Here is a 23,882-nt window from a genome sequence, read left to right as displayed (position 1 = left end):
AGGCCATGGTTTCCAAGAGGTTCTCATCAGATGGGAGACCAACTCTATGGAAGGGATACATATCAAGGGATCTAATGGAAATATTAGACTCCAATGCCCCAAGTACACGATGCACTATATCATTGACTAGATCATTAGTATACATGGGCATGGCATAGGTGGGAACATAACTAAGCTATGGCGGGGTTGATACCACATTCATATGAGGAAAATTTATGGAATATGGTTGATTGGGAGTCAAATTACGAAAAACAAACAAAAGCTAATCAATGACCACAATTTTTCCTTCATGCGAGAAAGATATGCCATGAAAGAGAGAAGAGACAAGAGCTCCCATGACATAAAAATAGTCATGACCAAGGAGTAAATGAAAATCCAAAGGGCCCTGGACAACCATCACATCAATATAGATGATCTTTCCTCCCAAAACAATAGACAACTTAGCAAGGATCCCTAATGGTTTCCTGGTTCGTCTATTAAAAGCCAACATATTCTGGGCAATAGGCACAAGCTGCAGAGAACCTAAATATTTCCAAGTAGTTTAGGACAAAATACTAATAGATGCACCTTCATATATGATTTTGCTAGGTACGGGTATATTATAAGACTGTACTATGATTTAGGAGGGTACCTAAGAAGGAAAACGATATTCTGCCAATTGACTCCAATCAAAGGAAGTGACTAAACTACATGGAGAGGATGCCTTAGAATGGGAGAATTTCCCTATTGTGTTATGGGATCAAGAGGATAGCCACCTATACCGTGCGAATAGGAGAATCACCCCCCTGTATCGTGCGCATAGGAGGATTTCCCCATAATTATTTGGAGTCTAAAGAAACCAGAATAACTTGAGCAGTACAAAATTCGCTCTCTATAGGATAGATATGATCGAATGAAAGTGGAAACGAGTCAAATATTTTTTCGACCAATGGTTGGTTGGAAGAAATCATGAGACCCACTTTCAGGGAGAGTGGGATTAACCAGAGATGAGTTCTAATCAATCACTTGATCAACTAGTGGAGGATCATGGGAAAGCTTCTAATAACTAGTTGGAAGATGAGGTTGAGAAGCAGTAAGGTTATCCAACACTTTGGAAGCTTCATCCATATAAGGGAAATGGTGAATAGGATGATTCCCTTGACATAACCTAAAGGGAAATTTGATTTTACCCTTTTTTCCCATGGACCTTATTATTACTAGTTGAGGGTGTGTCACCAATATGATCTCCAGAGGCTGATAACAAAGGCTATTTTGAGCCAGTGGACCACACTTCTAAAACCTTGGGAATACTAGGACAATATCTAAGAAGGTGACCACCCTTACAAAGCTTTCAAGGCAACATCACTTTATGGGGCTGATTAGAAGGTTTTTTCACATCAGTTGCATCTATAGCACTGGTTTGTGGGTTTCCCCCTTTCTTATCCTTCTTCTTCTTAATATTCATTTTCTTCTTCTTCTTATCGTCCTAGTGTTACACAACATTTTGTAACTGTCCCTATATTTACTGTCCATGATACTGGAGGACCTATACAGTGTACCCGACATGCATTCCTATCATGAAGAAACTCCCATTGTTTATCCCAATTTACGAGACCAATTCTAATGACCCGTGTCCTACTCGCACCGATATGCAGGGCTTACAATTGTCCCTAGTGCCGATCGAATCTACTAAGCCCTTTCTCATTCATGTCGATCCCCTTTTGGAAAGTTTTCTAAATATGGAGCTGAAGCTTCCAACTCTAGAAGGTTCGTAACGAAAGTCTGGTAAAAGGTTAGGCTGGATGGAGTCGAAGAGATCAGTTTGGGATCCTTTCCCCTATTAGGATGGAGCTAATCCAAGAGATAAGGCCTTCTACCATGAGAAGAGGAACCATCTCCCCTCCATCCCAGCTATATAAACCTCTCCTTTTCCCAAGCACAAGTTAGATTTTAGTCCTAATTAAGTTCTGGCTGAGGTTTTGATTTTGGAGTAGCCAACAAGCTACCCATAGTTTGTAGCTTTCTAGTCTATGTTTAAGGGATAATTGTGAGTTTGGCTTAGTGTGAAGACTAAATGGAAGAGCCTTGAGACTACCATTGTCGAGGCTATCCATGAGATGCTAGCAGAAGTGTGGGAACCCGGGTATGTAGGAGGAGAACAGCAACGTCAAGACATTTGTTGTAATCTCTTCTTGAACTAATATAGATGCAACTATCGATTGATTTCCTACATGAAATTTCATCTGACATATTTATGGCTTAATGTTTCTTGAACTATTAAGTAGGTTGAATACAATATTGTATGCTATTACGTTTGTTGTTTGCTGTTGTTTGCTTGTTTCAGGTGTGCAAAGGAAGGAAACGAAAGATAGCTAGAGAGAGGAAGCATGATCATTACCAAGCGGAATAGCGTTCTAAGAGGTAGGCCCTCTTAATTGATTCTATCCTAAGGAAATCTTCCATAGATTGTTTGTTTGTGAATAGACCCCCTCTCTCGGGCTAGAGGAATTGTTTGTGTCTACACTTAGAATTTACCTGCATCACAAATTGGCAACCATACTTAGGGATCCAATCCTTCTGTTTGATTGATTGTAATTTCAAGGTTTTATGTGAAATTTTCTAGTATCACCATTTCCCTCTATTGTTCTCTGCTTTAGCTGGTCTACTACTCCAAGTCTGAAATTTACAGTAGCATGTCTGGTTTTTACCTGAAGAAATTTTCATTTTTTTCCTTTGAATCCTCAGCCAATGCGGTTTTTTCTAAAATTGTCACACCGATTGGATCGAATTTCACCAAAGAAGTCGCACCGAACCTGCTCTAGCACTTTTTGTCAATTAGGAAGTCATTCCGATTCATGTAGGTGAAGATCAGGGTTTACCCTACATCATAGACAATGTGTCTTGACCTTCTGATTTCTATCTCTTAGCTTGTTTTGACTATGTTATCCCTGACTGGAAAGCTTCATTAGCTTTGTTTTTGTGCTTCTTTGGTTTATACCACCCTCTTATGTGTTAAGTCTAGCCCTATGTGAAGTTATTTCTTATTTTTTCTTTGAATCCCTCGATCAACACTACTTGTAGCCTAGCTAGTCATGCCGATTAGCCCATCAACACTAGTTGTAGTCTGGCCAGTCATGCTGATCATAGAGAAAAGGCATCTTTGGAGTTGGTTCATACAAATTTATGTCATCCAATACAAACTCCGCCACCCAGAGGAAGTTACTAATTCTTAACCTTCATAGATTATTACAACAGAAAAACATGGGTGTATTTCCTCACAAACAAATTCAAACCTTTGACAAGTTTCAAGAATTCGAGGAAATGGTTGAGAAACAAAGTGATCATTAGATTAAAGTGTTAATATTAGACAAGGTAGGTGAGTATAATTAAAAAACTAAGCATAACATTTTCCAGCATCATGGGATCAAAAGATAGTTCATAACAAGGTACATAGTTGCAAGAAAATGGTGTATTTAAAAGAAAGAATAGAACCACCATGAATATGGATTGAATCATGTTGAAGGAAAAAAATATAAAAAGGTTTTTTTGGGAGAATCAATAGCTTGCTTTGATTATGTTTTGCAGAAAACTCTCACTAAAAGTGTGAATATCAAAGTTCCATAGGAAGCACAAATTGTATGAGCTACAATGTGGTACACTTAATGGTATGTGGTTGTGTGGCATATTCCCATGTTCCTAAAGAGTTGAAAAAGAAGCCAAATAATAGATGTGATAAGTGATTTTTTTTCTTCAGTATAGTGATCACTCCAAGGCATACTAATTGTATATCCTAATAATAAATGAGCTAGTAATCAACAAAGATGTTGAATTAAAGAAAATGAAGCATGGGATGGAAGTGTTGATAAATACATAATAGATGAAGTAGTGATACCTCAAGCAGAATATGACATATATGAATAAGATGTACAAGGAGCTCAATAGGGATTTCTAATTAATTATAAATACTCCAACAAGAACTCCAATAAATTCTATTCAAGGTGAGTCATCTACTCCAACAACTCAGCCTACTCCTACCACTCATTCAAGTAGTGAACTTCATTCCTTAAGGCTTAGAATGACTAGAAGTTTGAGATAAAACTAGGAATATTTAGATGGGAATTCAAATGTTTCATCTTTTACTTGTCAACTAACATGTTGTGAAAGGGAAATGAGAGATGAAAATTGTGTCAAAGCAAGGGATGAAGAGAAGGATTCTATATAGAAGAATGATACTTGTGTTCTAGTAGAATTACTAGAAGATAAATATTGCATAGGTGGAAATTATTTTACAAAACAATGGTTAATGAAAAAGGAGAAATAGAACATTACAAGGCTAGTTTGGTAGAAAGATATGCCATGTATGTGCTAAAGAGGTTCAGTATGTTGAATACTAAACTAGGACCAACTCTAATTGCAATAGGAACAATTCTCAACAAAGAAAATATAAGATCTAACTCAGATTCAATTCTATTGAAGAGACTCGTTGGTATTCTTATGTATTTCACTACGAGTAGAACAAACATTAAATATACTATCAGTTTTAGTTCCAATTTCATGGAGTCACTAAAACAGTGACACTAAAAATTAGGAAAAATAATTTTGAGATTTATCGCTATAAAAATGAAATATGGCATATTATACTCCAACACTAAGAGTGACATTTTGGTTGGATATATTGACAATGAATTTTCAAGTAGCATGGATGATAGGAAGAGTACCTTAGGATATGATTTTCATCTTGGTTAGGGTATGATCTCGTGGGAATCCAACAAGCATCCCATTATGGAAATCTCATTAGCTCAAGTAGAGTATGTAGCATCAAGAACAATAGCGTTTCAAGTTGTTTGGTTACATAGAATGTTGAATGAGCTACAACAAGAACAAAAGGGACTAACTACAGTGTATGGTGACAAAAAAATCAACAAAAGCTTTTCCAAAGAACCATGCTTTTGTTAAAAAATCAAGCATATTGATATGAAATATCACTTAATTAAAGAGACTATAAGAAATGGACAAATCCACTTGGAAACTTGTGAAATGAAAGAAAAATTGGCTAACAATTCATAAAGTAATTAAAAAAAGATGCATTTGAGTTTCATAGACAAAACTTGGATGTTGTATGCCTAGCTGAGATGTAGAGTAGAAGAAGGTAGTGGTCGTAATTGAGTGGCACTGTTGTAAGCCTAGTTGAATGCAGATTAGAAGAAAGTAGTGGTCGTAATAAAGTGGTGGCAGTGTTAGAGATAATTACTCCTAGTAACTCCTAGTGAGCTCCTAGTTTATGGAATTGTACATAGAGTCTAAGTATGGCAATAGTTACTCATGTATGTGTGATCCAAGACAATAATAAATATTATTAGTGCTTTTAGGTCAATTTAATCATGTATCCTTGAAAAAAAGTTAATTTAATGAATTAGAGTTAGAGCGATGCAACTTGATTATGTTGTGTATGGTATTCTAGTGAATTACATTAGGAGTGTTTAAGTCTAGTTTCCTCATCTATCATTTCAACATCTGATATGAATAATCAAAAAGTCCTATTTTTTGTTATGGACTCCATAACTTTGATTCCAATAATAAATCTTGCTTCCTTCCACATCAGCATTGAATAATATTATTATCATCATTAAAGACTAATTTGTAAGTGATCAATATATATTCAAAATTAATTGAATAAAGACCTGGGAAATGGTTTACAACACAACATAATTTAATATATATATTACAATATTTAAATATCAAATTAACGTCACTTAAATTTTTATCAAATCCTCTGTCAAAGGGTTTTTTAATATTGGGAATCATCTCCTAAGATGAAAGAACCGATTCATTTATTACGGTCCTGTATTATGGGAACGGGCTACTTCCAGCGCATCTGCAATTTGCAAGTTGATTTGAACGAAGTTATTCCGGAAAACAATTATGCTAGATTGTAATTGTAAAAAAATATGTTATACTGTAAAAATTACAAAATGACCTAGATATTGGAACACATTGTAAGATTCATTGTCACATAAAGAATGATGCACAAAAAATGTCCCCGTTTGGAGTAGAACTGCCAGATAGCTTTAACTTTACAGGTGAACTCGAAATATTCACCAGAGATTTCAAGTATGTCATGTCCTTGATTTTTATGGCCCGTTCAACAATAGTATTTTCTGGTGGTTCCAATTTTGAAATTTTAGAGTGGGAACTTTGAGTTTGAATTTCAATCACAACTTCGATTATGCTACTTTGATTAATTCAGTTTGTAGGTTCAAGATAAAATATCCACCCTTGGAATTCCAACATCGATTTGGGATAAAATTTTGAAACTGTATTTTCTGTCCATCCCGGCCAAGGTCTTCTTACCAGGTTCTTTGCATCTACACAAATGATTACTTCTCGCTTCTCTCTAGCTAATTGTAGGATCGGGGATTAACATTCCAATGATATTGCTCGTGCACCAACATCACAATAAAATAATAAATACTGATCATAATCAATTCATATATGTTTATCATGATTTCCAATTTTCTCCTCTGCTCTTTTCAGGCCTTGAAAATCACGTTGCTCCCATTTGCCAAGGATTTGAATCCTTGGTGGAGAATATTTAATTTCTTCAACTAGAATATTAGATATTTATTCCTGGACTCTTTCTATATTCATTATTCTAATGTATCGCCTGATTGTGCTAGGCACTTTAGTCCCTTTCAATTTTCTCTCTTTAATCTTTTGTCTGCAATCTTTCTTTTTTTTGGCTTCTACAACTAGATATTTTTCTAGTGTAATTAACATTTTTCCTCTTTCTAACGGTCTTGCAAAAATCATTGTAAGGTATATTACTTTTGCCTTTATGGCTAACATGTCAACCCAATAATTTAAATAATCATGCTTTTGCTAAACATTAAAATAAAAACTATCTATCCCTACTATCCATTTTTTTAATTCTTGGGTGGCCTTCATTCAACAACTATTTAGGCTTTAACATGGGAGAGAGGATTTTATGTTAGTTCTTACTAGGAAATTAATAGGTTTGAGATATAATCTCAAATGATGGATAGTTTGCTTGGCTACTAGTATTTCATTGTGGCTTGATGGGTAGCTTAGTTTTGCATCATGAAATGATCATGAGGCATATGAGGAATTTATCTCTCGAATGTATCTTCCTTCATCAATAGGTAGAGACATGGGTAGTAAATCATGGACTTTCTCCTTTATTCTTCTTACTACATTGGTCATGAAAGTAGTGCATGTAGGGAAATTCATTTCAAATCTTTGTTGCAGAATTAATATGACTCATCTTGTTGTATGTAAAAAGGCTTGATGTAGTTCAGATTACCCAAAAATATTTGCGGTACTTTTTTATCAAATAGAGTGTTTGGGAATTTACTTAAAGACTCCAACGTATGATTTTGTAGTAGGATTTGGCCTTTTTCTATTTTGAAACCTAACAATTCAATATCTATTTTGCTGACTTCGAAAGTAGTCGTAGAAAGTACTAGATCATGCTCAAATACTATATCATGGAAATGTTGCAAATGAGTCCTACATATTCTTGGAACAAATTAGTTTTTCATTAACTAAGACAATTTTCCAAAATTATTCTCTAAAAATGCCTTCCATCCTTTTCTAGAACTCACTAGGGGCATTTTTCAAACCAAAAGGTGTTATCTTTCAATAGTACTTTCCATGAGGAACTACAAATGTCATCTTATGCTAATCATTTGGGGTTATGCCAATTTGATAGAAACCATACCTCAACCAAACTTGCTAAATGTCATTTTATATTCATTTTTTTGCAACAAAAATCCTTATCTGATGAAGGATGTTGAATATCCTATAATACTTTGTTTGGAGGCCAATAATTTATAACTAATCTTGGTTTTCCTCTTTTTCAGTTTGATTTCTTATTAATGTAAAAATGTTTACATGCCCAAGCACTTTTGGAGGGCTTTATCAAACTCTTTTTCAATATATCACTAATTTTTCCTTGGATTTTTTAATCTCTCACGAGGTGATTAAGGATGCCAACACCTTTTTTAGGCTTACTTTTACCAAGGGATGTTATGGGCTAGAAACATTATACTTATTCCTATGCCAAAACGGATTAAGGATTTTTTTATGTACATTTTGTTATGATCCTTTTTGCAATTGGATCCAATACTTCTTTTGCACGAGTATGTGCCTAAAACTTACTGCACTTCATTTTATTAAAGTCATTGGGAGTAATTTCATAGCTAGCTTTCTTCGGATACCTTCATTAATTTTTTCTTCTTCTAATCCTTCTCCATAAATAAAGGAGTTCTCGCTTTTATCCCATTGATATGAAATTTAAAACCCTTCTTATTTTTCATTATTTTCACCAACTCAACTAATTCAAGAAACTCTAACACTAAGATGGATATTGGTGGCCACGTGCCAATTCCACTTGGACCCCCATGATTGTTTATTTCAGTTTTTCAGTTTCCTTATTTGTAGCACAATTTACTATTTTTGGTATTTTTTGGGTCGTGAACTTCCAAAGCATTTTTGAGGCCCTAAACGACGCTTTTTGGGAAAACTCGGAGCAATATGAGTTTATGAACCCATGTTTCTCTTCCCAGAGTTGTAGTCCTTGGATAGATCTTTCCAACAAGGTATTGTGCGCATCAAAAAGGGATCGTATGCCAAAGTTTTGACCCGAAGAAGTTGATGTACGAGTTTACACAAAACGGGGCCCATAGTTTGGTGCTTCATCTTCTAGGGTTAGGGTTTTGGATGTTTAAGGTTTTCTATTGTTTCTCAACAATAAATAGGCCTTCGAGCCTCATTGTAAGATAGTTCAGAGGCATGTAGCCGCCACATCTCTCCTCAGAGATAAGCTACCATCGCCCGAGCTAGTTTATTTCCATTTCTACTTGTAAGCATATCTCAGTATTTTACATTAATGAAATGAAGTATTATTTCTTTTGTATCTATTTATTTATGGTTATCTTTGTAATTTGTTGTGTTCCTATTTAAATTCATATCAGTGGTATGAGAGGGGTCTGCTCTTTCTTTGTTTCCCTTTGCATGTCCCTAACGAAGTCGGGATATAAGGAATTAGGGTTTGAACTTGTCGAACCTTTGCAAGACCAACCTCAGAAATCCCAACGGCCTCCGATGGCGGATGAAAAGAAAGACGAGGGGGCAGGAGATCTTATCAAAACCTTGTTCGAAGAGGCCCTTGAGCAACAAGGGAACGCGATGATGGACAACTTTTCCGAGAACCTTCAGCAACTACTGAGGGGTGACACATCTGCTTCCAGCAGCTTCTCTAGAAGTGCCACACCCTTAAGGTACAACTTAGCTTTGACATTACAATATTTGAGGGTCAGATAGATGTAGACGTTGTAGATAAATGGTTAAGTATGCTAGAAGGGTATTTTTCTATTCATGATTTTTCCGGACACGAAAAGATTACTTTTTCTCTTCTCAAAGCCACACCCCACATCAAGGACTCGTGGGAAACCTACTACGAGCAAAAGGATGAAAGTATGGCCTCACTTTTTTCAGTCGCACCCACCTGGAATTCATTCTAGAGTGCCATCAAGGAGAAGTACTACCCTGTCAAAAGCTATGAGGATAAATACATAAAGTGGACCACGCTGCGGTAGGGAAGGGACCAAGACATGTCGGAGTTTACTAATATTTTTCATACCCTTCGGACAAAGTTGGGTATTAAGGATTCTGAGCTGCATTTGGCACTCAAATACCGCGACTGCCTACATAGGTACATCCAGGACAAGATGGAGTTCCTCGACATCTCCTCACTCGGCATGGCATACCGATATGCTATTAAGATCGAGTAGAAGTCTAAACAGAAGAAGCGAGACTTTGGATTTGCAAACTTGAAGCAAGGAAAAGGTGCCCCCAAACCACTGAACAAAAGTCAAAGCCAAGGCGCAGTTGCCCAAGACAACCCACCAAAGCTGCAAGCAAAGAACAACACCGTGAAACTGAAGAAGGACACGAGAAAATGGTGTGAGTTCCATAAGATCTCCACTCACAACACAAGTGAGTGTCAGGCCAAGCAGTCATTGGTGGCCGAGCTAAAGTCTTCGGAATCATATGCATGTTCAGACTCTGAGTCATAACACGATAAGGGGAATGAAAAAGGGAATTATGTTATTGATGAAGATCCCAAAGCCATCATTTCCACCACGAAGATCCAAAAGGAGGAACTAGAAGATCCAAAGGAGGAGGAGTGCCTCTTCCACTCCCAGATGCGGCTAAAGGGCTCCCCACTACATTTCATTGACGACAGTGGGAGCCAAAAGAACCTCATTTCGGAAGAGTTCATGAAGTGGTTGGGCTTACCGACCACAATACATCCACAACCGTACACCATCGATTGGCTTCACCAAGCATAGGATCTTTGCGTGAGCCAACAATGTTGCCTTCCATACAACATCAAGCCCTTCACACATGAGGTATTGTGTGACATTGCTCCCCTTGATGTTTGTGATGTATTATTAGGCCAACCATACTCGTGGAAGCAACATGTTGTATATGAGTCAAGGCCTCATGTTGTTATTGTTACTTTGGGAAATAAGTTGTACATGATACTCGAGGTAGCAATGCCTACTACCATCTCTTTGGTTATTGTGAAACAATGTAGTAAACCCATTTCCAAAACTCGGAAATTTGTTTTCCTGATGATACACCCTTAAGGAAAGAAGAAGACAGCAGTCACGACCTCCAGACAGGGCCCCTCCACACAACAACTACATATGAACAAGGTCGTGGAGGAATACGAGGACATTCTCACCTCCCCCGTAGGGGTTCCTCTGCACTATTAGGTCAAGCACTCCATCGATCTGATGCCAGGTGCAACGCTGACTAATGGACCAATCTATCGGTGCTCCAGTCTAGAGAACGATTAAATCGAGACGCAGATTCAAGAGCTACTGTAGAAAGGTCACATCCGACTAAGTTCATCACCCTCTGGAAGACCAATCGTGTTGGTACAGAAAAAGGATGGGACTTGGAGACTCTGTATTGACTATCAGGCGTTGAACAGGATCATTGTCTGGAATAGGTACTCGATCCCATCGATTCATGACCTTCTAGACCAATTGAAGGCAAAAAAAAAATTTAGCAAGATCAATTTGAAGTTAGGATATCACGAGGTACCAATCCAACCCTCCGATGCTTGGAAGACTACCTTCAAAGCCAAGGAGGGCCTTTTCAAATGGTTGGTTATGCTTTTTAGTTTGATGAACACTCCTACAACCTTCATGAGGCTAGTGGATGACATCTTATGGCCATTCACTAACTCATTTTGAGTGGTATACTTGGATGACATCCTGATCTTTAGCCAAAGTTGGGAAGAACACCTCTACCACATTCGACCTGTTCTCCAAACACTGCGACAACACAAGTTATGTGCCAATTTGGAGAAATGAACTTTTGGCATGATCCAATTTCAGTATCTCGGAGACATTATTGATGAAAAGGGGTGCATGTGGATCGAGCCAAGATCCAAGTCATTCGAGATTGGCTATCTCCAACCACTCTAATGGAGCTCTGCAGCTTTTTGGGTCTTGCCAACTTTTACCGTAGGTTCGTGTTGGGATTTTCTCATATCACTTTGCCCTTGAGTCTAGTCACCAAGGGAGGAGCGAAAGAAAAATTATTTTGTTCTAAATCTCAACACAAAGTATTCACAGAGTTGAAACATCACCTCTTCTCGGCACTAGTGCTCGCATTACTAGACTTGTAACAACTATTTGAGATCGAGACAGATGCCTCTGACTATGCTATTGGGGTTGTCCTTACTCAACACGGGCATCCAGTGGCATATCACAGTGAGACACTTTCAGACACAGTCCAGAAGTATCCTAGTTATGACAAAGAGATGTATTCCATTGTGTAGACCCACTCACATTGGAAGCATTACATTTTGGGGGAGGAAACGGTCATCCACATAGACCACCGGCCCCTACAGTTCATACAGACACAAGGGTAGTTGTAGAATGATCACCACGAGAAGTGGTCCACATACCTACAACAGTTCCATTTGAATATCAAGTATAAGAAGAGCAGCACCAATAATGTTGTAGATTGCCTGAGTCGACCACCGATCATGGTGTTAACCACAGTGCTCAACTCTTGTGAGAATATAAGATTTTACTCATTCACATATACATAATTTTTAAATTTTAATTATATTTAAAATGGCACTGAAGAACAAACTTACACATCCTCGGCTGAGTAAAACAAAATATCCACTTGAGAGAGATATGTAATTCATTTAATTTTTAGTAACAAATTAATATGTAGCATTCAAAAAATGTATGATATATAATATATGATTAAAAAAAATCATATATACATTATATAAAGGAAATCGAAAAATAAAAATTTATAGTTAAAGCATTTTAAGCAATTTTATTATTTTATTTTATGGTTATCATTTTTTTATATATTTTTGGTCAATTTTGTTTGAAATAAAGAAAGGATGTGCTCCAATAGTAAATTAAACTATGTAGTGTACACAATCCAAATTTGGAAATAAATTTTGAATACATTGAACCTATTTTATAAATTCAACAATACAATTTAAACAATGAAAAATTACACATATATAAGCAGTGTTAATTAAGGATCAAATTTTTCATGTGCAAACTTTTTATTCAAATTTTCCACTTTAAAAAAAGTTTGCATCTCAAGAAGTTTGATCCCTCTGGAACTCTTGCTAAATCCATAATTAAGATAAATTAATACTGATTACATTATAAAATAAAAAAGTGATTTAATCCCTCTTAAACTCTTGCTAAATCTATAATTAAAATAAACCTACACCGGTAATATTGTAAAATAAAAACTGATTATATTGTAAAATAAAAAACGTACAACACTCTGTTTCAATTAATTTCCTTCAGACCTGTATGTGACCGTTTAATATGGTATTAGAACCGGCCTAAAGTGAAGAGTAGATCCTAAAATCTGAGATTGAAAGAACATTAACTAATTTTTCTTCTGCGTTCCCCAATCACCAACGGTAGCTGCCATTGCCTTGCTTTCAATCAGTTTTTCTTCTGCGTCCATCAATCACCAACCGTAGCTACCATTGCCTTGAGCCGTTCGCAGCCCTATCAGGCTGAGTGGCCATCAACCTATAAGAGCCGTCGTGCTGTCACCGTTCAAGAGGCGTGTGCAGTCTCCGTTCACAGATCCATGTTTTTACCTAGGTCGAGCAATCGTTTGTCCGTTTTACTAAGCACATGGGTGGGAAAACTTGTTAAACTTTGAATTTTTTATTTTTATTTTTTCTCTTCCCTAAATTTTTAACACTTTTATTCAAGGTCAGGTGTTATATATATATATATATATATATATATATATATATATATATAAAGATAAGGTTTCATGAAATTATTTATTTATTTACTGGTAATTAAAAAAAGTTTATATATGTATAATATATATATATTTTTTTATAAAGCAGTAATATAGTTTAGATTTATTATAATTTTGGATTTAAAATCTCTTTTCATTTCAAAATAGATTTGCATTTTAAGAGATTTGATAAAGTTCAGCTCATTTAAAGTTAAGATGAATCTAAATTGTGACTAAGTTAAAATATTTTTTTTAAGGAACATAACAACTTTATATTATAAGTAAAATTTGGATTGTTTTGATATTGCATTGTTTATACATATTCAAAAGATTTATTTTTTATACCTATGACCTCTTTCACCCACTATCCTATACAAATTTCTACCATATTCCTTGTAATAAACCCTTGAGTCCAAACAACAATATAAATTTGCAATACCTCAAGAAAAGACAGAGCAATTCAAATTATCTCGGAATTGATAGTCTAGCTTAAGGATATACTTACAGCTATTCAACAACATCTTTCTTATCCTTCATTTCTTGTTCAACTATGCTTATGGTCTTCTTCCTTGGTGGTTCCTCCATGGTGACCGAGTCGTTCTGATAGCCCTTTTCCCTCGCAGAAGTCTTCCTTTTGCTTGTTCAGTCTAATATCCATAACAACCAATTCGGACTCCATGCTTACTTGCATTCTTTCAAATTTCCCTTGTAGCAATTCATATTTTTTATCCATCAGTGCCAAAAGTGCCTTCCTTTCCTTATCTTTCATGTTGTTCCATTGCATCCTGATGTCCAACATGTTCTCCACAACCTCTAAAAATCTTTCCAACAATTTGTTCATCCTCTCCTACACCTATTCAAGGGATTTCAAGTCATTATATGTCAGTATAGTTATCTAGTACAACGAATCACTTCACATAATACTTATTGTATCAGGCTTCCCTACATCTCTTCTTGGTGCTTGCAGTATGATAACCAAGGCAATCATTTCATTAACAACATCGATATATGCTATCCAACTTATTCCTTGAGTTCGTCATTTGAGGACATTAAATTTCATATCTTCCAAATCCATGGCACCAACATTCTAGTTCTCCTCTATTAAATCACTTGGGAAAAAACCTATATGGAGATTTTGTGCATTTAACTCATTTTTGAAATTGTTTTCTTTCCTCTTGAGGGCTATAAGTAACCTTGCATGTGACCACCACACATCACCTTGTAAATGTTCATCTTGTTGTCACTTGTCTTTCCATGTTTTTTCATGTTTTAACCAAATGTGAGTACTATCAAGTCAGGTGTACTCCGCTACTAAACCCCATCTATGTGGGGTGTAACTGGGCCACCATTCCATTCTCCATTTTAATGGGTCAATAAAATTCATCGAGAAACTTAAGTGCTAATATATATTTTTGATCTACCATTAAATTATCCATCGACATAATCCATGGTCGTAGACATCATTTTGCTCAAATTTATTGACGAGAGAATTATTCCCACAAGTCATGGCAAAGGTAAATAAAATATGTGGCTTTGATCCTCCTCCATCCTTCCTTATCCAAGGTTGCTCCTTTATTCACAAGTGTATTAGTCATGGTGTCTAAATGTGAATATACATGGTAAAATTCAATTTCCTTGAAATGTTGAATTTACAATGCTATCCTTTGAAGCATGGGAGGGAGGGCCATGATAAGGTTTTCTCTAGATTTCCTTACCTATCTCATCACTATCATTGAGTTACCAAAGACCAATAGATTGTGGATTCTTCTTGCTATAACTATTTATAGACCTTGCCAAAAATACAAGTGTTTTACTTGGTTGTTGGTTGAAGTATCCAATCCCCATGCAAATTGTACCTCCTTTTAATCATTGAGGCATTAAATAACCCCTCCCACTCTTGCCAACTCAGACCAAGCTAAAATGTTCTATTGATAATTATAATTATTAATTACCTTATTTTATTAATTTTATTTTATTTTGACCCAGTCAAAATGCTAAAAAATACAACATGTCTACTGTACATGTCTAGAGAATGCCTCTGGATCCAAAAATCTACACTAGAACATTGAGGACAACCAATTTAGCCTAGCCATTCTCAAAGTCAGAGTGGGAGCTGAAGAATATCGATGGATAAGTCCAAGGTACAATGTCACTACTACAAAAAAACATGGACACTCTGAAAGTGAGTGCATAAATAAGCAGTTAGATTAAGCTGTTAGATATGAACAAGGGTACAGATAATGTATCTAGCATGAAGAAGGGACATCTAAATCAATTCTTCTCATGGAAAACTACTGAAGAAATCAAAACAATGATCTTTGGTTTATGGAAAGTAGTTATGAACCATGTGCCCAAAAATTGATAAAAAAGCCAATAATTGTAGTTATCTTTAAGGGGGAAACTTCATCTTGCAATGAATATAATGTGAAAAACAAGATTTTATGAGCCTAAAACTAGGTCTCCATGGTATACATATAAGAGAGAAAAGGTACAATTATAATGAAATGGGGCAATGAAATGTTCTCACATATATAAAAATATAAATATAATCACTCAATGTTTATGGATTAATACAGGGTCTTAGATTTAACATGGATATTATATAAGGATTAACATGCTCCTCCTCTTCAAACTAGTGTTGTTCTACACACATGACTATCTGTGGGTGTTTCTACATGAGTGACTCATTTTCCCATATTACTTCTTCCACAAGGAGGTTCTTTCATTTGAGGAGATACTTAGTAATTTATTGATTTCTTAGTTGGTTAATCCTTGTTTCTATGATAGTTCTAATATGATTTCTCTTCTTCATTAATCTTTAATAAAATAGTTTGGAATGTGACCTAATCACCAATTACCTTTTGTAAGCAAGAAACATGGAAGAATGGATGTAGATGTGAATATGGAGGAAAATCTAATTTATAATACATACTTCCAATCCTCTGCAACACCCTATAACAACCATAATATCTCAATTCTAATTTTTTATCCTTATTTTGTTGCTTGAGGGGTGTCATTTAATATGGTTGTAGTATCAAAATACCCTATCCAGCACTTCTAATTCCCTTTCACTAAAATGATAATCTATTTTTTGTTTCATCTTATTTTGTAGTGTAACTAAGTTGTCCTTTAGTACTTTAATAACCCCTTATTGTTGTTTTTGTATGTGGTTCTCCACTACTTGAGCCTTTATAGTCCCTTCTAATGATGATGTGATGGATGGAGGATGATATCCAAAAAATTCCATAAATGGTGATATTTTTATGAAGTATGGAAGGATGTTATGTACCACCATTTGTCCAAGGGAAACCCTTTGACCTATTATTTATGTTTGTTAGAAAAAAGTAATGTAGATATCCTTGTGAACATTTATTCACAATATTAGTTTTCCTATGAAATTGAGGATGGTAATATGAGTTATGAGCCAATTGAATACCTAAACAAGAAAATAGTTTAGGCCATTTTTTTTTTTTTTTGAAAATTGGATCTCTATAGCTTATAATAATCTTATGTATTCCATGAAGCTTTTAGATTCTTTCCATGAATTGACCTTCACTATACTGTCTTCAAAAGGATGAGAAATATAGAAAGATTGATTGTACTTTGTGATTTGATCTACCACTACCATAAGGAGACTCTTTCCTTTAAATTTGGATAACTATGTAATAAAGCAGTAGCACATTGAAACTTCTTCCGAACACTAGATTGGTATGGCTATTTGTTAAAGGAGCATTGGGGTCTTGATTATGTCTCCATTTTGTTGTTGGAAAACAACACATTTCTCCACAAACTTTTATGCATATTTTTTAAGACCTTCCCAAAAATAATTTTTCTTGATCATATGGTATGCCTTCAAGAAACCGGAATGTCGTCCTAAAGGTGAAATGTCTAATTAAAAATGATTTTTTATTTGAGTTAAGAATGCTTAAATAATTATAATAAATTTTGATACCACAACAAATCATTATTCCACATAGTTTTTTCTACTCCATCAAAACTCTTCTATAATTTTGAATGATTTTGCATACCTTCTCATATTTCTTCTATTTTATCCTTTCTTCTTCCACCAATACAAATTATGAAATGGAAATAGCACATAATACACCCTTTGTGTCTTCCTCTTTCCTCGAGGGTGCATCTGCCACCCTATTTTTTTTGACCTTTTTGTAGATAATTTTAAATTCATAACCCAAAATTTTTGTAGCCCATTTGTTTCTCTTCTAAAGTTAGTCTTTGTTTCAATAAGTACTTCAAATTATCATTATTTGTTTTTACTTTGAAGTATCTTCCTATAAGGTATGGATTCCATTTCTTAACTGCATGTACTGTGGACAACAATTCTTTTTCATTGATGGGCTTCAGTAATTGTTTCCTTTAAGTTGGCTACTTTCAAAGGAAATGACCCTCCCTTCTTGCATCACAATTGTACTAATTCCATGCTCTAAGCCATCACACTGCACAATGAAATATTTTTTTAGGTGCCACTAGGATGGGAGTAGTGCACATAGCCACTTTACAAAAATTTAAATCCTTGGTTACTTATTTAATTCAAGAAAAGTCTTCCTTCTTCATCAATTATGTTAGAGGTATTGTTATTTGACCATAATCCTTGACAAATGTTTGATAATATTTTGTTAATCCTAAGAATCCTCTCAGTTTCTTTAAGGTCTAGGAGATTAGCCTTTTCTCATAGCTTTGATTTTGTTAGGATCCACTTTGACACCTTCATGTGATACAATATGACCAAAATATTCCACTTGTTGAACCCCAAAGGCACACTTGGAATCAGGGAAAATTTTATTAACCACCCAAAATTTATATGTATAATAAATGGGCTAATCCCCATGATACATAGAAAAAATGGGAGGTGATTTTATCAATAATGTAATATGTATATATAATTTTTTTGGCAAATCTCTCACCAGATTATATTATCTTCTACACTCATGGAGAATCTTTCACTGAATTATAAAATCTTGTAAGTTCTTGGAAAATCTTTTACTGAATAATAAAACATTGTGAAGTCTTGGCAAATGTTTTGTTAAAGTATGAAACCATATATGATAATAAGAAAACATATCCATTAAATTGTAATATACTAACATACATATTTGCAAAAAGAAACATAATTTTCTCTTCCTAGAAACAATGTTCCAAGTTTCAGTGGTTGTGTTTGTCAAGGTTCTTACAATACACTCTTTCATATCCTTCTATTAGTTTTGATAATATTGCACAACAATGTTCTTGTAGGTGTTGATATTGACAATGAGTTCTATCAAGGTAGGAGAGATTAATCTTTTCTCTACAACTTTTGTCAAGCTACCACTTTTTTCAAGTTATCAAATTTCTTTCTTATTCCATAGACTTCAACTGCGAGATAAAAAAACAAATCAAGTTTGTTTACCCCAACACGCCAACAAGTAGCAAGCCCCAACTATATTATATAAGAAAGTATTAGGTATCCCAAGGGCTTGAAGGGGATCTAATTGAAAGAAGTCACCATTGTGAGAATCCTTCCAACCAATATATGAATATATAAATGTAGATTTATTATTATTTTAATTGGAAATCTTCAATTAAATATTAAAATTTAATTACGTCTCTCCAAATCTAAATTTCTTATTAGCATAATTCACTACCCTCATAGGTCTCACATTTATTAAAAGTGTTGTAACATGTATATTAATTTCTTTTATGGTGAACAATCTCCACTTTTAGGAAAATATGGTGCACTCTCTCCAACCTCTACAAATCATTAGGACAAACTAAGAATAGCACAGAAGATGAAAGGTTGTACAAACCAACTTATTTTTCAAACAATTAATCCGACATGAGTACCTAAACTTTTTCATGAAGATATCATATTGAGAATGTTTGAAAAATGGTGAGAAATCTTCTGCGAGCGTGATGCAGAAAGAGTGATAAGGTTTCATTGTTTTGAATTTTTTTTGTTAAATAAAAAAAAGTTAAAAACCAATATTAATGGAGATATTGGTATTTTTTACTAAATTTTGTGAAGTGACTAAATGTATCTTTAACGATTCACCTTAATATGTTTTTACAATATAATTTCCTAAATCTATTTAATATCTTCATTATCTTAAAAACCAACCTATATCCATCTTAACTCCACATAATAACACTCTTAGGAGGATGAAATCTATTTATCCTTCTGAGCACTTGGTAGACCCATAATTATGATGGATTTAAGATGACAGAATTTCCCCTTTAAATAGTCTATGCTCACATGAATACCATGGTATTACCATGGGTTAATACCATGGGTTATCATAAACTTGGAGCTTAAAAATTGCTATTAGTAATTTATAAAAGTTAATAAAATTAATAATTGATTTTTAGTTTATTTTTTATTTTAACAAACTTAAAATGTTTAACATACATTAAATTACAACATCCGCTTTTACTCTTGATTCACCAAGCCCCGAGAGGGATCAAATATTTTTTCATTCTATGCTAGTTTACATATCACGATATTTGATACCTCTCGGGGGACTTAGTAGATCCAGAGTAAATATGGATCTATGCTCGTTTAATTCCCCATTTAAATAGGCTACATTCCACGTGAATACCATGGGTCAATACCATGTGCCATTTTTATTTTTATTAATACTAATATTAGGGTTAATAATGTTTTTTTGCATGGTATTAATACCAATCTATCCCATGGTATTTGGCCCATAGTATTTTTCCCATAGGTTTCACCTAAATATAACACATTTTTTGAGTGTTCGTAAATATAAGGTGACTTATGGAGTAAATATAAAAAAATGTTTTATTTTTTTACCATACCTCTCTTTTATTTATATTTTTATTAACTTACCATACCTCTTTTACAAATATGGTATTTGGCCCATAGGATTCACTTAAATAAAACCTCTTTTTTGAGCCTTCATAAATAGAAAGAGGGTTATGGACCAAATATAAAAGGAGGTTTTATTTATTTACCATATGTCTAGTCTATTTATATTTTTAGTTATTTACCATACCTCCACTTTATTTATATTTTTATTTGTTTACACCCTTGCATGTATATAAGGTGGCTTATGGAGTAAATATAAAAAATGTTTTATTTATTTACCATACCTCTCATTTATTTATATTTTTATTAATTTACCATAGCTCTTTTATAAATATGGTATTTGGCCATAGGATTCACTTAAATAAAACCTATTCTTGAATATTAGGGCAAATGGAAGGTTGTAACTTCTAATTTCAAAGGCTAAATTTACCTTTTTTACCTCTCCCTTAAAATAAGGTGGGCTATTTGAGGCGATTTGTAAAAATGTACTATGATACAAAATATTCGCCCACTAAAAATTAAAACTCCTTAATTTCGCCAAAAGTCGAACATTTGCCCCTAAAATTTTCCATGCTTGGAATGTCTTGCATAAAGTTTTTTATCTTCCAATAGTTTTAAGACCTTGTAAATAAGTTGTACATACCCTTCCTAATATTTTTCGTAGTATAGTATGTCATAAAAAATTACTAACACAAGTTTTCTAAGAAAAAATTCGAAAATCGAATTTATCAAACTCTGAGATGTTGACATTGTATTTGTAAGACCAAATGACATAGCTAAAAACTCGTAATGACCTTTGTGTGTTATAAACACTATTTTGGGAATGTCTTCTTCCCTCATTTTGATTTGATGATATATAGAGTAGAGATCCATATTAGTAAAGAAAATTTCTCCATGAAATTAGTCTAATGATTAATTAAGGATAGGAATAAGAAATTTATCTTTGATTTTCATTTTGTTGAGTTGTATGTAATATGGGCATGTATCCATGAACCATTATTTTTATAACCATCGCCATTAAATAAGAGAAAACATTTTGGATAGTTTGAATGATGCCAACCTATAACATTTCATGAAACATATGCTAAATCTTACTCTTCAATGCATATGGATAGTGTAATGCTTAATGGTATGCGGTACACTCTACTTTGTAAATAATACCACGATCATAATGTCAAGTAGGTGGAAGACCGTAGGAATATGTATAAATACCTTGAAATAATTGTTGATAGAATTTTGGAGATCCAATGGAGTACATGAAATATATGAACATATAATGAACACAATTGCACAACTAATCCTTGGTGTCCCCTTGTTAGCAAAATTTTCATGCTATTAGACATTATAACTTTCATATTTTCCCTTGGGTACATCTAAAATCTCATTTTCTTCTAATGAAAATCTTATGAAAATGTTTAAAAAATAAATTGTCATTGTTCCCAATGATTATAATAATTGGATCCCTATTATAAGATTAGCACCAACCAGTCAAATTGCAATCATAGAAATATCAAAAAAATACTCCCCCGTATTATTCATCTTAACACTATCGCACTTCCCTGAAAAAATTATGGTACCTCCATTTGTCATAATTACTTGAAATTATGGTGTTGGATTACTAATTTTGGCCAATGCATGACAAGATCTTGTTGGAGAAATCTCTTCTAGCTCTAGCTGTTATGATTGTTCCACTTCTTGATCTTCTTCATCTTCATGTTCTATGTACAATAATTTATTCTCACTGCATTTATAGCTCTTAGTAAACTTGTTTTCAAAAATTAAGCATAATCCCTTTTCACTTATGTCATCCATTTGCCGAGGAGTCATCCTTGTTAGTTTAGGAGAGGGAGCATGATTTTCTCTATGGTTATTACTAACCAATTTTCTAGGTGTCGTACTTTTACTTTCAACTTTCCTTGCTAGACTAAAAGCATGCTCTACAAATTTAAGTTCAAAGAGATGCACCTCATGTTGGATGTTTTCCTTTAAACTTACCCTAAAGGTATAACAAATTTTCATCTAAATATTTTTTTACCTTATGGATTCACTTTTGGAATTGTTAAATGTGCTCTATAACTAGATTATTTTTCTCAAAGATTTACCAACTAACTAAATAATGTATTTCTCTTAATATCCCCATAATGTGCTTTAAATTCCCTTGTAGAAATGGACCAAGGTATAACATAATCTTTTATCCTTTCACAAAGGCATTAATACCATGCATGTTGGTCTTTTCTTAAAAACGTGGATGCAATATGTATTCTTTGTAAGGATAACACTTGGTGTAGATCAAATTATTTCTCCCTCTGATATATCCATGTTATCAGATCCTTATCATCAAACTCCTTCATATTGACCTTTGAAATGTAGTAGTTCCTTGCTCTTGACTTGAAGGCCTGATCATATGGACCTTGGATTCAAAATTCATGATTATGGTTCTATGATTCAATATTTTTCTCTCCAATTGTGATAAAATAGTCCCCATATGGGAGTATGTCTCCACACCTTCTCCTTCTGTTCATGATTCCTTGGGATCTCCACATGTATTTTAGAAGTACCTTTAAATATAATCATTTGTAATCCTTTTATTTCTTCCATAATGGATTTTTTTTTTTTAATATTCTTGATTTTCAATGATCTTCTTTTCCATTTCATCCTTAATTTTTCTTTTAATATTTTCTTGGGAACCTAATAAATCCACCTTTTTCAAAATACTACCATTTATTTCACTAAATTTATTCTCTTATTGGGGGAACTTTAATTCTAAGTCTTCACTCTTTTCATAAGTCCTATATGAGCGTTCATGACGCTTAATTACTGTAATACCTATTGGATATTTATTTGGAGCCATGTGAGAAAATAATAATAGTACTCCTCTTGATCACAATTTCTTGTCCCCAAACAATAGTATCTTCTAAGATATATATATATATATATATATATATATATATATATATATATATATATATATATATATATATATATATATATATATATATATATATATATATATATATATATATATGTATATATATATATATATATATATATATGTATATATATATATATATATATGTATATATATATATATATATATATTAGATCACATATGTATAGGAAATTAGCAAAGAGAGTGAAATCGATAAGATGGGTCATAATTCATACTGAGTGTAGGGTATGAAAGGACAACTTGAGAACCAAACGAAGAAATATGTGTTACTCATGCCATTTCGAAAGGATTTTCCTCTATTAAATCCAAAAACCCCAATGTATCTAATGGGATATCGTGAGGGCCACCATGTTTACCTTAGTCATGGCAAACCAAAAATGGAAGAGGTACCAAACCACCAATTGGAATGACCCTACATACCCCTATAACAAGGAGGCATGGAGCAAAGAAGATGGAAACAAAAAAATAGAGGAAACACTTTTTCTAAATTGAATTAACATTAAAATCGTGACTAGATAGAAGAGAATACCTAAAAGGAATATGTAAAGGGGATTCACCTCTATGGAATGAGAATAGAAACCATTAGTCAAATGGTCTGACTTCTCTGTAGAAAAACAATTAAATATAAGTTAGCCAACTATAAATAAATAAAAACTTAGACTCCAACTTTAAGAAAGAGAAGTAGAGATCACTAAATCGGTATATCGGGTGCAACCTTCACATAACACATAGAGGGAGTCTGCACAGGAACCCCAAAAATCATTCCAGAAGGCATAGTATTTTCATAGT

Source organism: Pinus tabuliformis, chromosome 1_2 (assembly GCF_031772625.1).
Source record: "Pinus tabuliformis cultivar Carrire ecotype Pingquan chromosome 1_2, CPIR1, whole genome shotgun sequence".
Classification (NCBI taxonomy): domain Eukaryota; kingdom Viridiplantae; phylum Streptophyta; class Pinopsida; order Pinales; family Pinaceae; genus Pinus; species Pinus tabuliformis.
The sequence above is the reverse complement of the archived record's forward strand: the minus strand, read 5'-3'. Positions refer to the sequence as shown.